The sequence below is a fragment of the Zonotrichia albicollis genome, chromosome 11, assembly GCF_047830755.1.
Source record: "Zonotrichia albicollis isolate bZonAlb1 chromosome 11, bZonAlb1.hap1, whole genome shotgun sequence".
NCBI lineage: Eukaryota > Metazoa > Chordata > Aves > Passeriformes > Passerellidae > Zonotrichia > Zonotrichia albicollis.
In genome coordinates, this window is record NC_133829.1 from 4,549,532 (window position 1) to 4,565,616 (window position 16,085).

Below are 16,085 nucleotides of genomic sequence, written 5' to 3' on the forward strand. Positions count from 1 at the left end.
CACAGGAAGATTTCACTTGGCCACTAAGACACATGTTCAAAAGCAAAGTCTGTCTGACAGGAGAATAACTTCCATCTTGTCAAAACCTTCAGTAAGTGATTCCCCTTCCAGGCTGAATTCCTTCTGGTACAATAACTATGAGCTTACTCTAGAGACTGGAATTGATACTGTCTAAATTAGCACAACCAGTGCTATACCTGGGTTCTCATGCTATAAATGAAGCAGCCCTGATTACAAAATAAATTTTAATTCTTGTTTGAAACCAAACTCTATTTTTCCTCCCTCTCCTTTTTAAAGGCTGGTTTATGCTCTGGCATTTTAGCACCCTCACTAGTTATAGCAGAATTTTTGTTGTAGGGTTTCACAGATGATCAGATGGAAGCCAGACCAGCCTCACCCCTCCTGCCAGAGCAAGGTCAATCCTCAAAGCAGCCCAGGCTTTGTTGTTGTTTAAATCTTGACAACACTGCTGGCATTGTCAGAAATAAGTGAAGGTTTACACACAGGGAATACCTGACCACTTGGAGCTGGACTGGGATCTCCTCTACAGAACAGATTCTGGATGAATAATTTGATATATTATTAAAAATATGCTTTATAAAGCAGGACAGTTTCTTTTGCACTTCATAAAAGAAAATCTAGAGACATTATAAAATTTCTTTTCCTTGATGGAACTTACTGTTTTAAGCCATTCTGATGAGTAGGCATCAGTGTTGTAGTAGAGTAAAATGTGCCCTCACAAATATTATCTGAGAACACTCCTAAAATATCTCCAAGGATTTTTATATGCTAGGTAGAATACACTATCATATCAAAGCAATTCCTGCATTCCATAATTTAAATGAGAGCTGGAAGAACGCGGCTGGGGTGATCAATTTCTTTTCAGGGATAGTGACTGAAAGAATAGTTGACATTTCATAGGTTTTTTAGTGCCTAAAATAGTGTGTTTTCAATCTCTGAAGGCTTATTTTTCTTTCTAAAGATGGCGTGGGGCCTGGGGGACCCACTTAAAGTTTCTTGCCATACTTGGCCAAGAAACACAGTGTTGGTGAAGTATAAACACAGAGCCCTTTTTCTTTGACCCATTCTGCAGTGTGATGGGATAGTGTTGTTAGTTTATGTGAGAGAAAATAGCATAGGCTTTCTGAAAAAAAAAAAAAAAGTGGAATTGGATTAAGGCCTTTGTGCAAGCCTCAATGCTGAGGGGAATTAGCAATAGTTGTAGGCACTTAAAGGAGCTCTCATGCTGAAGCTTATCCCAGATTTTACACAATAAACATTTGAATATCAACAGTGTTTTGCAACTTGCAGCACTAATGTATAAACTTCTTCCTTTTGAAACTCCCAAATCCCTCCAAACGTTCGCAATACCCTCTACATAAACATGTAGGGCCTATAGTGGAAAACACCCAGTCAGGGATGTAAGTCTGATTTTTTTATTTCTTTCTTTTTCATCCCTGGAATCTAAAATGAGATCTAGTACCATTAGCTGGTTTAAGCACTTCAGAAGTTCTGTGTTTTAACCAACTTTTTCCCCTCCAGCCTCACTTTCCATTTAAAAGACAAAGATGTCAATGAGACATGAGCTTGACTTGGGTATCCTAATATTACATATTTCATGCTACAATAAAAAGGCACTACAAAACCTTTGAAGTGATTCATTAAAATACTGATCTATCCCTCTTATCAGTATGTTCATAGCTTTTTTTTTAGCTCAGCTAACGAGCTTACACCACACTACAACATGAACATGTGGGACAAGGATTCAATTCCCTTCCTTTAAACTCATCTGCAGGTGAGCAGGACTCAGGACAAGGAGGAAAAGCTGGACTTGCTGCTGGAGCCCTCCTAACATCCATGGAGCTGCTGTCATTGGCTTAAAGTCAAGCTTGGCAGTTAATGACAGGCTGAGAGCTTATAACATTAGGTGTATAAATCCACACTGACTAGAGCTGGGGAAAAGGTCTGTCTTTTCAGATTGTGATCAGCCAGATTTGCAGTTGACATGGAATTCCTACTGGCTTTTTTAGATGCCACTTAATTTTGGTATCCTGTTTAAAGGATGACAGCTGATTCAGGAACAAATTACTTCCACGCTCTTGGTGTGAGCCCAAAGTAAATCTTCTCAATACAGTATTTAATTATAAAAGATTCACCCTCGCCCCAATTCCCTTTTTAACTCCTGTTAGGTAGGTATGCATGTAATCAATTTTACATCTTTGTAGCTGTAGCTGTCCACTAAAAGATGGAACAAAGAAATAAGCCCATGGTGAAAAACAGGGTGGGAAAAACTTGGAGATCATTTTTTGTTACAGTGTTTGTTTTGTGCTTGAAAGGACTGCGATAAGAAACTCATTGCATTAAGAAAAAATGAAGACATTACTGCCCTGTCCAGCTCTGAAGCATGTTGAAGCAGTTTGCCTATTGAATTTGATACAATGATGTATAGATGAATAAAGTTATCTCTAGTATTGAATGGGACGGTGTCAGTGGGAGGGTAAAAAGGGAGGAACTTGGAATCTGAAAAGAATACTTTTCCCCCCCTCTTTTTAAGAACTTGAAGGTCAGGGTCCAGCTGCCGTAAAAGGCTAGAGGACAAACAAAATGCTGCACAGGCCCAAATAAAGACAACTATAGACACATAGCAGAGGTTTCCTGCTTCAAGTAGCTATTATATTAACCTACACTTTAGGCAAAGAGCATTTTAGGTTTCACACTGATGAAAACATAGGATGAGCAGAAGCATCAATAAAAGTTGCACCTTTAATGAAACAGATGAAACAGGCCAGCAAAGGTAGGAAACAATTTTTTAAAAGAGGAAATTATATTGGGTCTAGTTTTCTTGAAATTAGTTATTTTGATTGAGATGAGGCAGTAAACTTGCTTTTCTCTTCTTTGCATCCAGCCAGGAACAATTCTAAGAGATCTGTTGCCTAGCTCCTTGCAAGGCCTGTATCATAAACATCAAGAAATACAGAGTCTTGAAATTTGAGGTAGTATATGAAAAATATATACTTGAACTCATTGTTCATTCATCCACGCTTATAAACTGTTAATATTCTGATAAGCTGGCTTTCACATTATGGTCTGGGAAATAAGGGTAAGAATCTTCAGTGAGGCAGTCAGAAGGGTTAATATCCCTGATGAGAGGGGAAAACTGCATTAAAACATCAAGTTGAGCTGCATTTTGTCATTCATGCTCAGTGCTGCTTTTGTTGTCTTGTAATTACTCTAAATTTAAATGTCTCCCCATAAGATGAAAGAATGGCTAGTATTTTTTTTTTTAAGAATAAAAACTAGTAGCCTGTGCTGTTCAGCAGGGGGGAGGAGGGGGCTGGATAGCTTTGACCGAGTTTGCTTGGCTTTTTTTAAAACAAAAAAGAAACAGCAGAGGTAGAATTGCCTCATGATGTCAGGTTTTTAATGTACATAGGAATAAATTTAATAGCTTCAGATGACCATTATAAAAACCAATGCAATTCACTGAATTACTGTTTTTTCAACATTGGTTGGTTTTAATTGTTTGGGGATTTTTGCTGCTTGTGTTTTATATCAGTGACACAGAATTCTAAAAAAATATTCAAATTAATTTAAGTGATTGATTTACCATGTACATTTTGCAATAAAGAGATGTACTGAAATCATATAAGCTCTTTCCAACTTAACTTCCAGACCAGATATTTAATCATGCAAGTTGGCAGAAAGGCAAAAACAGAAACAAAAAAAAAAAAAAAAATCTTCCGTTAAAAAATTATATTTTCACCTTCTGACAAAAATGTTTTAAGAAATAAAAGCTGGAAATGAAGGTTGAAGTATAACATGAAAAGAAAAAAAGATGCAACAGTTAAGCCTTAAAACCACTGTTTCCAGGCTAATGTGTGTTGTAGATCATTAGCCGAATGCATTGTCTAATGGGCATAAATGAGAGCCTTCGTTTTGAAGTTCCTCTTTCATCTGCAGTCAAACTTTGAGTTTGATCCAATCTATAAAGATAAATCTAGGGATTAATCTGGAGGTTTAAATGGTTTAGCCAAAGGTTGGTCCAGCTTTATAATAATGACAGCTGATTTGTGTTACTTTCCACTGAGATTTCTTTTTTTTTGGATGACCCCCCTACATATTGCATCTCGCAATTAGGCTGTTGACAACTCTATTATGCTGACAGCAGAGGTAGAGCTACGTGGGGAATTCTACAGCATGTTGTGCTGTAAATGTTACTCACAGATGTCTTAAGAGACTGCAGCTTGTCCCATGTGTTCCTATCTCTGCTGCAGCACATCTCGAGTTGCAGTTGTTCCAGTCAGAATTGGTGGCATGCTGAGCCTAATGCAACTCTTACCAACAACTTTCTGAGATTAGGAGCCTGTCAGGATGATGTCAATGGAGGTTTAAGAAGTGCTTTCTGAAGTTGTTCTGAGTTAATAATTAATGGGTTGATTATTTTACTCCCTTTGATAGTTCTTTTATATTTGGATGCAGCTGGCTGGAAATAACCACAAAGGGAAACTGATTTTATTTGCCATTAATTTTGATTTTACTTAGCAAATTATCCCGTGTCCCACCATCACATCTTTGCTAATCTGGCTGTGCTGTAATGTGAAGATGAAATCTTTGATTAACAAAACAGATTAATCAGTTTCTAGAGTGTTTTGGGGTAAGATACATGCACATACATCTCCTCCCAAGTAGTTTTCCAGTACATGCTTAGAGATGTGTTAAGTGCTGAAAGCTGTCGAGCAATCAGAATGTTTTTGATGTAGGCTGCATCTTCCTCTTGCAGAAATAAGTGTTTTGCCAAGTAAAGCAGAAGCGTTTTGTCTGCACAAGGTTAAGATTTGGCAGTGCAAACTGGAAAATACAAGTTTAGGGCTCAAACCTTGTCTTTTACACTCAAAAAATCAGCTTTACAAGTGACATTAATCCAAGATAATTTCCAATATTACTTTCTTGCTATGATAATGCCCACAGATGCTAAATGTTTCCTAGATATATGTCAAGACTATGCCCTACCTTAAATTGCTATTTTACATTGATTTATTTTCCAGTACTTGAAATATGTGCATATGTATCCTACCTACGCATTCCAACTCTGGCACAAGAGCAAATTCACACATATATGACCTTACTTTCCTTACAAGGAAAAATGCTGGAAGATTCAGCCCTTTTTGAGATCTCTGTACTGCCACAAAAATATAGTTAATTTACTTTGCAAAATAGTTTTGTCAGACTGACCTAGTCTATTAAAATTACTCCATGAAAGAAATTAGGGAAACTGAACCAGAAGGAGAAAAAAATATGTCTCATTCTGGATATTCAGAGATTTTGTCACTGCTTGAATATTTCCATCGACAAATTATAAGTAACAGATTAAACTTATATCTTTAAATGAAAAACATCTTTACAACTTAGGTGAGAAAAAAAATCTATGCAAGAGATGCATTCAAATGCATTTGTGCTATTTTCATATGAGAAAACTAATAGTTAAGCATACTTTGTAATTTGTAATTACTCACAAATTAAGAATCAAAGCAAAATGTAGTAGTTAACTAAGAGATCTGTTTCTCTCCTGGGTGACCTAGCCAGTGTAAATGAAATCCTATTGAGACAGAACACTTTACTAGCCAGATAATGAACAAGCCAGTTTATTGTATTGATTTTTAGAGAACACACATCTCTAAGCGCCATGACTAGACCATACTACCAATTTTCTAGCTATTAGATATTTGCCATTCTGTGAAATAAGTTTGGAGTTCGTAACAAGCACACACTACAAACTTTTGCAGTAAGATCAAGAAATAAAAATAGAAACTGTTGCTATCTATGAGGATACTGCAGCAGGATCCTGTAGATGCAATAAATCTGCATTTTACTCCCCAGTTTGTAATGCAGTGTGAGGATTCAGCTGCAGAAATGAGTATCACCTGTTAGCAACTCTAGAAAACTTCAATACCAGCAGAGATATGACTCCCCCCTACCACCAGTGCACATCTCAAACACATTTGAGTGTTTGAAGATATTTGTGAGCTATGAAGGACACCCTTAAGAGTTAAGAGAAGCTTGACCATCATGTCACAGTTCTCACTGATCATCTGTAATTGAAAAGAGCTTTTACTCTCCCTGCCTTCCCAACCCCAGCTTAAAAATTGTTTTTAGAAGTTGACAGGCGTCAGCAGGGAAGCTGAAGAGACAGCGAGGTTTTAGATTTTTTTTTTAATACATCTGTACCTGTTTAGGCAGATTAAGTCAGGAAAAGATGCTGTTTCAGTCACCCTGAGAATTTGATTATTATTTGAGCTGGATTTGATATTTATCAGTAATGTGCAAGTAGGACAAACTTGCTAAATCTTGGTGAGGGAACTGTAAGAGCTTTTTTTAACTTAATAACAAATAAACACATACCTCTGCCTGGTTTTATACATATAGATGTGTATTTTTATCAATAAAACACAAATACATTGAACTGCATTCAAGCATAAGTCATTATCCTCTGCATTCTCGCTCCCATTTAAAAAAGGACAAAGATAACAGGGAATTGTAAGGATTTTTGTTAACGTGCACTCTATAAAACTATCTGATTGAAACAGTATATTCTCCTGAGAAACTTTAAATCTGGTCTTCTGGAAAGCACTCAAATTTTAAGATAACTACAGATAACTGATTTTGAAAGGCAGCATTATGAAAGCAGAGCTTATAATATTTCAGTGCCCGCCGCTGGACCTCACAGCAGCAATTTCTCCGTGACTTGTTACTACTTTAAAATTAAAGTTTGATATTAAGGGAACACTTTAGTGCTTAGTTTACCAGAATGTTACATTTTAGCTCAGTGATGTCTTTTTAAATGCAGAGAAAAATGACTGAAGAAATATTTCTGAACAAATAACTCCATCAGTTCCAAATGCCTGCAGAAAAAGCACAGAGTGAGGGTGTCTATACCTGCGCTTCAGACTTCTGCAATCTAAATAACAAATATTTTGTGCAAATTTTAAGTTTATCTATTTTTAAACTGCAAATAAACATTTCAGATCACAGAGCACATAACTAAATATAGGACTTTTCTAGTGTTTTTTCTAGGAACATAAAATATCCCCAAGAGCAAAATATTTTGAATTATTTAAATAAGTTAATACCTAAAAACAAATAGCCATGTCCCAGGTACAAAATTCTGATCCTCGGTTCCACATAGAAAATATTTGGTTTCTAATATGAGCAAATATCTTGACAAGTAATTTTGTATTAAAAAAAAAAAAAAGGCAAAGGAATATTTCCTGCTGTGTTAGCTCTGTTTCACTGATGTGGTTAAATAGATTTTTAGCATTCACCACTTCTTAAAGGTACATATAACCAGGGTGATGACAAGATATCTATGTCACGGCAAATTGGGAAATAATTATTCTGTTCTTTGATTTATTACATCAGTTGTAAAGTATCTAACTGGAACTGGGCACTGCAACCTCTGCACATGTGAATTCCTCTCCTGATGGTATTTGTCTCAGTCTATTCATTTTCAGTTTAATTACTCACGGGTGTAATGACGGACAAAATTCGGACCTCAACTCCCCACTTTACCCCTAAATCTTTATTAGCCTCTGTCTAAAAGGCTCTACCTGTGTAGCAAAGAAAGGAGCAAATTACACAGTTGCTCCAGTGTAATTGTTTTAGATGTTTGGAGCTGGAAATAAAAGCTGTGTTAATAAGTGCACAGCTGAAAGCTTCGCTTTCTATAGCGCCCAGACGCTTGTTTGCATTTGATGAAAATTATTAATACTAACACCAAAATGGTTTGGAAACCATTTATAGGGAATACATACCTACCTCTTTGCTTAAAATCAGTGATCCATTAAGGCTTTTCTTGCTTTTTTCCAAGCTGTGAGCATACTGCGTATTTAAGTGTGTGTAAGAGGGAAGGTGGGGGGTAGGTTTAGCTGAATAAAAGATTGCTTGATATCTTGAAGTCCTTTGAAGAGTTTTATAGGCTTATAAAGCCCAGTGTGAATGAATGACATTTTTCCCCCCTTTACTTTTTACATATGGAAGTTTGTTAACCTGCGTTTCAATTAGGGAATAATTATTAATTATACTAATTACAGGTTTAAGGAAAACCACATACTTTGCAGGAAAAAAAAAAAAGTTAAGCTTAGGGCTGAAATTGTAGCTGCAGACTGTGATGCTCCAATAAAGGCTGAAGCAACACTTTCATGTGGAGGGTTTTACATAAATGTATACATTTCTTTAACAAAACAATAAAGCAACCTTTTAAAGGAAAAATGCATTAGGAATATATATCAAATAAATTATTTCAGACAATCCTGGGTTTTTTTCACTAAGAGTAACAACCATTTACTTTGTTTTAAAACTAAAACGCCACTGAATTCTTTACAATCCGTATAGGAAAAAAAATCAAAGCTGTCGTATTTGCTTATTTAACTATCTACACAAAAAAAAAAAAAAAACAAGTGCAAATTGCAAGTTACCAAGTGCTAGAAATTATAATAATTTGTCCTGACAAAAGAAAGCACTGCCTACATTATTTAAGCTCACAATCATAGTTACCCTGAGAAGTCAGAAAACTTAGATCTAATGCAGTAATTTTGTCCTGAGCAACCCCCTAAATTATATTTCTCCTGACAATCTTTAAATTCCAAACAGAGGAATCCTTAAAATGAAGACTTTCTATTTTTTAATATCCTTTTTTTTTTAATATGTTCTGTCAATTATACTTCCAAATAAACTTCCAGAATCTTCTCACCCCAGATATCGCTTCACCCTGGGAAAGGACACCCTCGATGTTTTAAGAAATGTATGTGAATTAGAAGCTGGATATTTACAGTTTTTGTAAATATACAAAGTAACAAAACCTGTCACTTACTAGAAATCTGTCGGATTTTAATCGAGTGTCATTTTTAACTAAGGATAGAAAGTAGCATCACTAAAGATCGTGATTTTAAAAGCTTAAACTGCCATTACTGCTCATTCACGTTTACACAGGTTACTGAATTTTCAGGTGATTCCAAAATATAAAATATTAAAGATATAAAAACACTGTTGCTATTAAAAAAAATCTCTGCCCAATTTTTTCTGGTTTGTACACCAGCTTTCCATTGTCTCCTGCATTTAGTTAAGCAAGTGTTTTAAAGCATTGAAAACTGCTTCCATCACATTATTACACAGCAATTGAGACATATTTGCATAATGAAAAATAATTAGGTAGATAATATCAATAAGTATGATTAAAATCATCTATTTGGGGGAGCTTAGTGGGAAGATGTAACGAATATTTATAAATTACCATTGTAAAATTAATAATGTTAAACATTTTTTTAAAATAGCATGCAAAGCAGTCAGCAATTGTTTTATTTTAAACCTTCTTTTTTTATAATGTTGTTGCATTTTCCACAATTAACTGGAAACTTAATCCATCAAAAGTACACACAATTAAATCAACTATACAGAGATGAAATTACTTTTCATATTTCTCTTCCCATGCAGAGACAGAATTCCAAAATTAAAGTAAATTAACTAGATTATTGAAATCCAGTTGCAATCCTGATTTTAGACTTAAACAATATTTTAACAAATACTTAGACAATTACTGTTTATATGGGAAACAGAAAACTGCCTGTAGTTTTAGATGAACCCAATTCCAGTAAATAACTGGAGCTGGAATCATACTTAATTACTGTAGTCAACAACATTCATTACTGAAGGCAGCATACAGCTTATATTAAAGTATACCATTATATATTTACATATTTGTTATTTGCTCATTTTTCCTAATAAGATAAATTAGAAAAGATGAAAAATGTATAGGATGCTTAATATGCTGGTACTAGAAAATGCACGTATTAATCAATTTGGCAAACTAAGATGCAAAAATCCTTTCCAACAAAACAAAAATATTCATTAGGTCCCTGTCCTGCAAATCTTTCTAACAGTGTCCCTGAATTCAGCAGGGCTCAGACCAGGATCCCCAACAGGCTCACAGAATTTCTTTCCTATGATTTGACCTACTCTCAAACTGAAGAACTACAGCAGCTTGACTTTCTGCCACAATTACTTGAATTTTCAGACAGCAGCTTCATTTTTTTTTCCTTTTATAATCTATTTTAGGATTAATAATAATAATTGCTATCACTGCCTGAGCATCACTGACATTAAACAGCATGAGAAGATGTGCCTGCTCCCAGGGTTAGAGTCCTACTTTTCATTGTACATTAAGGCTCTGTAGGGAGCAATCTCTGGGAGGCTGCCCTTACAGAAACACCCTTTTGAGTAGTTTTGGGCACATTGTGGCTTCTTTCCTCCTTGTCCCTCTGCAGAAATATTGGTGCCCAGGGAGCTTTTCCCAAATACACAATATCAACCTGCACACAGAGGTCCCTGCTGGCTTTAGCCCAGGGTGCAACTCTCTCCTACTCGACAGCAGCACAGAAATAGTTGCAACCCCAAAAAAACCCCCACAAAATGTGACAGGTCTGGACAAGCAGCTGGTGCTCACATCACACCAGGGCTGTGACATGCAGTAGCTCTCAGGGCAGCAAGGCAGACTGCAATAAAAGCAGACAGCTGAAAAACAGCCAGCAGCAACTTTGGGCATGGACCTGTCAAAGATTCGCTCGCTGAGGCTCCTTGGTGAGTCCCAGAAATGTTGTGGCTTCTGTGTTGGGGGTCTGCAAAACCTCCTGTGGGCATTAGGCAGTGCAGAGGACCCACAAGGTGTCCAATGGTATAAAGCAGTCGTGTCTTCTTACAAAATGTAACTTAAATGCCAGAGAAAGGAAGAAATGGCCGAAGTCTCCAGAAAACACTTCACACCTCTAATTTCCACTTCAGGCCCTTTAACAACTTTCAAATCCTTTTTACATTAAGCCTGTTTTGTAGCAATTCCCAGAAAATTCAGGCTTTACTTCCAACATAGAAAACACTTTTACATCCTCTAGCTATAAAATTCCCCAATGCAGAGTGGCTCACTCAGCCCTGGGCAAAAAGCTTGAACAGCCCTAAATTCTACCTGCCTGAGCAAGGACCTGCTTCCCACCTTTGCAAAGAGCACTGCAAAGGACACAATAATTCAGAGACACTGCTCAGAGCACACCCAAAGCAAACAACTGTGGCCCCAAAAGCTGCTCTCAGATTTGGAAGGCAGATTTTCCTTTCCAGCTGCCTCATATGAATAATGTAGATTTCATCACTCAAGGGGAACTGACAGTGATCAATATATCCAAATTATTGTATTAATAACACAACAATTCACAGCCACTGAGGGCTGGAGGAGAAACACAACAGAAGCAGGTCACACCAAGGCTTACTCATGCCCTGCACTTCTCTGGGTTCAGGCATAACTCCTCTGAAATCAATGGGAATTTGCTTGAGTAAGGATGATAACCCTGGAGTTAAAATATCCATTGCTTCACTACAGACCATTTCAAGGACTAGGTCTGATTATTCTTCCTCAGCAATGGGGAAAGCTATGCTCTCACATTTCAAAATCAGGGGTGGGCTGAGAGGGCTGCCAAGTCTCCTCCAGCATCATGGCACCTCATTGTTAATAGTCTTCAGAAGCCCCTTATTTCCATTTACATGCGTTCATTAGGATTACACAGGTGACTGATGTTCTATGCTAAGTGTCTCCGTGATTGCACAAAGTGCCATATTAACAAAAATCAAAATAAAAATGGTTTGTCAAACACCACACAAAATGCTGCCGAGCGCTTCACAGGCAACTGTTTTAGCCTCCATATGCCTGCACACTATGAGTCAATCTTTAATTACATGATCATATAGAAAACTCCAGCCTCAGTGGCAGGGGCTCTGCAACATTACAAGCAACAAAACCCAAGGGAAGGAGCACACAGGGCTGCTGCTTCCCACTGCTTCCACACTGTTAACGCTGCACCAGCACCTCCCTGATCTCAATTCTTGTTATTCTCAGGTTTCCACTAGAAAAGAGGGTTTGTATCAAGACTTCAGAATGCAAAGCAGCTAAAAAATTATCTTTACACCAGCAAAGCCCAGCTACCTTTGAATTTTGAGTCAGGCCCATCCTGAACATTTTCTGGCTGGATTACTGCTGTCCTCCTTTCCCTTTTTCTCCCAGCCATGTGAGAAACATGAAGTCTGACTCTATAAACAGTGCCCACTTGCAGTTTGTCCTACAAACCCCCAATTTTCTAAAATCCAGAGGCTAAACACTCAAAGAAAACAGTAATAGCAGTAGGAACCAGAAATACAAAGAGTAGATGAAAACCATGGGGTTAGGTACATGTCAAGGACATTTTTCTCCTGCATTTCACAACCCTGACAAGCAGCATGTGCCAAGACAGTCCCAGGCTGGAGCCAGGACCTCCAATCCCAGGAACAGAGCAGCCCCAGGGGGACCAAGAGGGTTGCACCATGCAGAGGATGCTCATCCCACCAGCAACCTGTCACTACAACTTCCCAAAAAACTTCATGTTAGGGCTACAGGCCCTTTCCCTTCCCTCCTGTAACTTCTCAGGCATGAAGCCTGCTGCCCCTTTTCCCAAGGCAATGACCAAAGTGTTCCAGGTACCAAATTTTACCAGGAAAAGGGAGCAGAGAAGTTAAAGCAGTCTATACATTGCATTCCATATACTATATTATACATTGCATTCCATACGCTTTATTTATAACACTCTGCGTGTTCAATACACACAGAGCCAGGCAAAACACCAATACAACAGATTAATCTCTGATCCCAACACATAAGCCTTAATGCATTTTTAGTCCTAGAAGCAGTCCTACCTACTTCAAAAAAATTTTTAAATCAGACAAATTAGGTCATATTAAGCTTTAAACTTTGCCTTTTTTTTTTTTTTTCCTTCACATAATTTTCTGCTTGATTCCCGAGTTGGGGTCTTTGAGATTTTTGCACACTAGGCACTTGTATGGCAGGCAGAGTGTCAGGGAGCCTCAGGTGGATTTCTGGACAAGGGAATAATATAATATGCTGGAGCCTGCTCGGTGCCCTCTCCATGCACAATAGCCCTGAGTGGCAGCGCGTGGTAAGCGGATGAAGCGGGAAGACGTGCATGATCTGATGAGCTTGGCTAAGCTGGGGGAGTCTCCTCTACTCTGCTAAATTAAAAACCTCCCTGCAATTTCAGTCCTAATCACCCCCTCTGATGCTGTAATTGATGATGGTCAGTTAACTCCTTCACTCCCGAGGCCGTTTGTCAGAACCCAGAGAACCATGCATCAGCCAGTGCTTTGTGACTTAAATCAGTGCAGTTTAATGGGGGATTCTGGAAATGTTAGGGATTTGTAAGTGATATGAAGAATATGGGAAGTTGCAGCATAAGTATTTCGTGGCAGGCCTTTGGATACCTCAGATCCATAATGCCCCACTCCCAAGTGGTACAAGCTGTCTTTAAGCCTGGTTTGTGGCACTGAGACATACATTGGCTTCTCTGCCACTCTCCTCCCTGTGGCTGGCACAGGCAAGGAGCCAGCAGCATTATTACACCCTTGCACCTCCCAGCTGGCAAAATGGCCCTTTGCAGCCTTTACCAGTTGGTGCAAGCTGCTCTAACTTGTGTTGAGAAACCAAACCAGAAAAGAAAGTCCTATTTGCATTTTCAGCCTGATTCCAGACACAGCCCCTGTATGCTCCACACACAGGCTTTACTGTTGGCTCCTACACAACGTGCTCCAAACTTAATAACAAAGGTGTGACTGGAGCTGTTAAAAGGATCCTGGAGATAAATAATATCTTTCCATTCCACCTCTTATTTATGAAAGTTTTAGGGAATTGTCTGTACAGTGCATTGTTCTCTCGCAGAATTCTTTTAAGTCTGTTTCGTGCCAAGAAAGAGGGGAAAAAATCTATAAGGTGTGATATATGTTTATACACTGCTGAATAAGAGGCTTTGCAGCATTGGGAAATCTATAGCATGAATTATTCTAACTGATTTATAATAGACAGTGATGCCTTAAGGACTCTATTCTGACTATTGTGCATTCATGACAGGGTTGATGTACTACCTGCACCGTGTTCTGTAACTAGAGCATCCAAAGCAGATACCCATATACCAGCTTTAGAATTACTGCCTATTACTGCACTTTAGAAAAGGGCAAGAAGCTTGCCCTTGTTATATTTTTAAGGTTATAATTTTTAAGGTTGTGTCTCAAAAGACTCGGATCTCAATACAACTGATATTTCATATAATTCCAGGATCAACATCCAGTCATCGACCCTAGATTTTTAAACCTCTCCTTCCGTATTAAAAAGGCAGAAATTGCTGGAGTCTGTTATTTCTGTTGTGTTGCTTTGCTTTCTTTTCTGCATGGGGAATAGGCTACAGAGTCTGGATAGTGTGAACCTACCTAGTTTGCAAACCCCAGCACTGCAATTCTGTGATTAGGAAATCAACTGGCTCCTGGGTATCAAGAGTTGAGCCAGCTCCAAGAAGCCAGGGCAGAAACTCCTCTTTGTGGCCCAAGCAGCAGCAGTTCAAAGCTGCCCTCAGAAGATTTCAAGACTACTTTAGCCAGTGATTAACACCTGACAGGTGGTTGATGGGAAGAAAGTGGAGTGAACTGATAGACCTTTCCACCCAAGGCATTCCTGGTTACCTGCCTGCAGAGGACAGATCAAAGCATTGATTCTAGACACTCATTCCTACTCAGATCACTGATCCATCTTGTGAAGAGTGCAATATTCTCGTAACACTTCATCAATGACCAACATTTAAAAAAAAAATACAATTTCTCGCTTTCCTGGATGCATTGAGGAGAGTCCTGGCTAGTTTCCAGCAGCCTTTGGTCAAGTCCAACACAAAAGTAACTGATGACATAGCAAGAGGCAAGAAAATAGTTTTATTAGAGTCCATTTCAAATAAATAATGTCTCAGGCCCCCAAAGTAACCATATCATCCCTCCTCCAATACTGCCTGCACTGTTTGACTAATGCAGCACAATACCAAAGTTCATATTAAACAAGGGCACAATTCAGTCTCTAACACACAACAAAACAACTGGCCCTGAAGTTCTTCCAGCACAACCAGGATCCACATGGCACTAAAAGGTGGAGTGTCTGCCAGGCAGTAAATGAATTTAATCAGGCACTGGAGTGCTGGTCTCATATGGCTGGAACTGTTGAGTGTAGGTGTGTGTGCACGTGCACTCTTGACATATTAGCAGAACTCAGCCCAAATGCAAGAGAATCCACTGATTTCTCCTGCAGCAATTAAGCCAAGCTGACAGACCACCCTGACCATGCCAATAGGACATCCACTGGACTGGACTTGTGGGGAAACCACTGTGAGGTTGAATGGGAACACACAGAAAGACACTCCTGCAGAAAAACCCTGGAGTTCCAATTTCTATATGACTTGGATAAATAAGTATACAACTCCTACATAACTTAAATGTTTTCTTCACTTGGAAGCCATTAAAGACAGGAGAGAATTGAGCCTGGCAATGAAAAAAATTAATTAAAGAGCATCTAAAACATCTGAAGATTAGGCTTCCAATCTTTGACAGCTTTGCTCAGAGAAAAAGCATGAAAGGAAATGCACCATAGACATTCAGGAAAGTACTCCATTTAGTGGGTCAGATACCACGTGCAGCTGTGCTTCCATATCCAAATGACATGCAAACTACTACAATTGCATGAAGTGTGAAGGGTAATTTAGTCACTTCTTTTAATATGTGCATATACATATATATATATATATTTTACTGAGAAGCTTTCTGGACCTACTTAGGCACTAATACCAACACAGCCAACACCAGAACTGTTTTCTTCTGCAGCTTGGGATAAGGGAGGCAGGGGCCACAAACCAAATTAATTGGCCATTGGGGATTTCCCTTAGAGGAACAAGCAGACTTAGGGAACACAGGGCTGACCCCTTCCTCCATTCCCCTTTTGCAGCCTGTGACAGGAATGAGTCTTTAGGTGACAGGCAGGACTCACAGGCCATATGGATACAACACTCTGTGTTACAGCTTCCAAGGGCCAGCACACGTCCTAAAAGGACAACTGGAAGCCACCATAATGTGGTGCAGCCCATCATCACACACCTGAGGTTGTCCCCCAAGAGTTTTACAAGATGGAGAGACAGCCCCAC

General features: G+C 38.5%; 2 long non-coding RNA genes across 3 annotated transcripts in view; one reads left to right on the forward strand and one right to left on the reverse strand.

Annotated features, from left to right (window-relative positions):
- The window catches only part of LOC102069752 (uncharacterized), an 86,178-nt gene that overhangs the window by 63,195 nt on the left and 6,898 nt on the right, over positions 1-16,085 (reverse strand). The gene's annotated exons all lie outside the window — the stretch shown is intronic.
- The window catches only part of LOC106629238 (uncharacterized), a 62,916-nt gene continuing 49,393 nt past the window's right edge, over positions 2,563-16,085 (forward strand). For both annotated transcript variants that reach the window (XR_003379403.2, XR_003379405.2), the window contains exon 1: positions 2,563-2,794. This is a non-coding gene — a long non-coding RNA (uncharacterized LOC106629238). The remainder of the gene's footprint in view (positions 2,795-16,085) is intronic.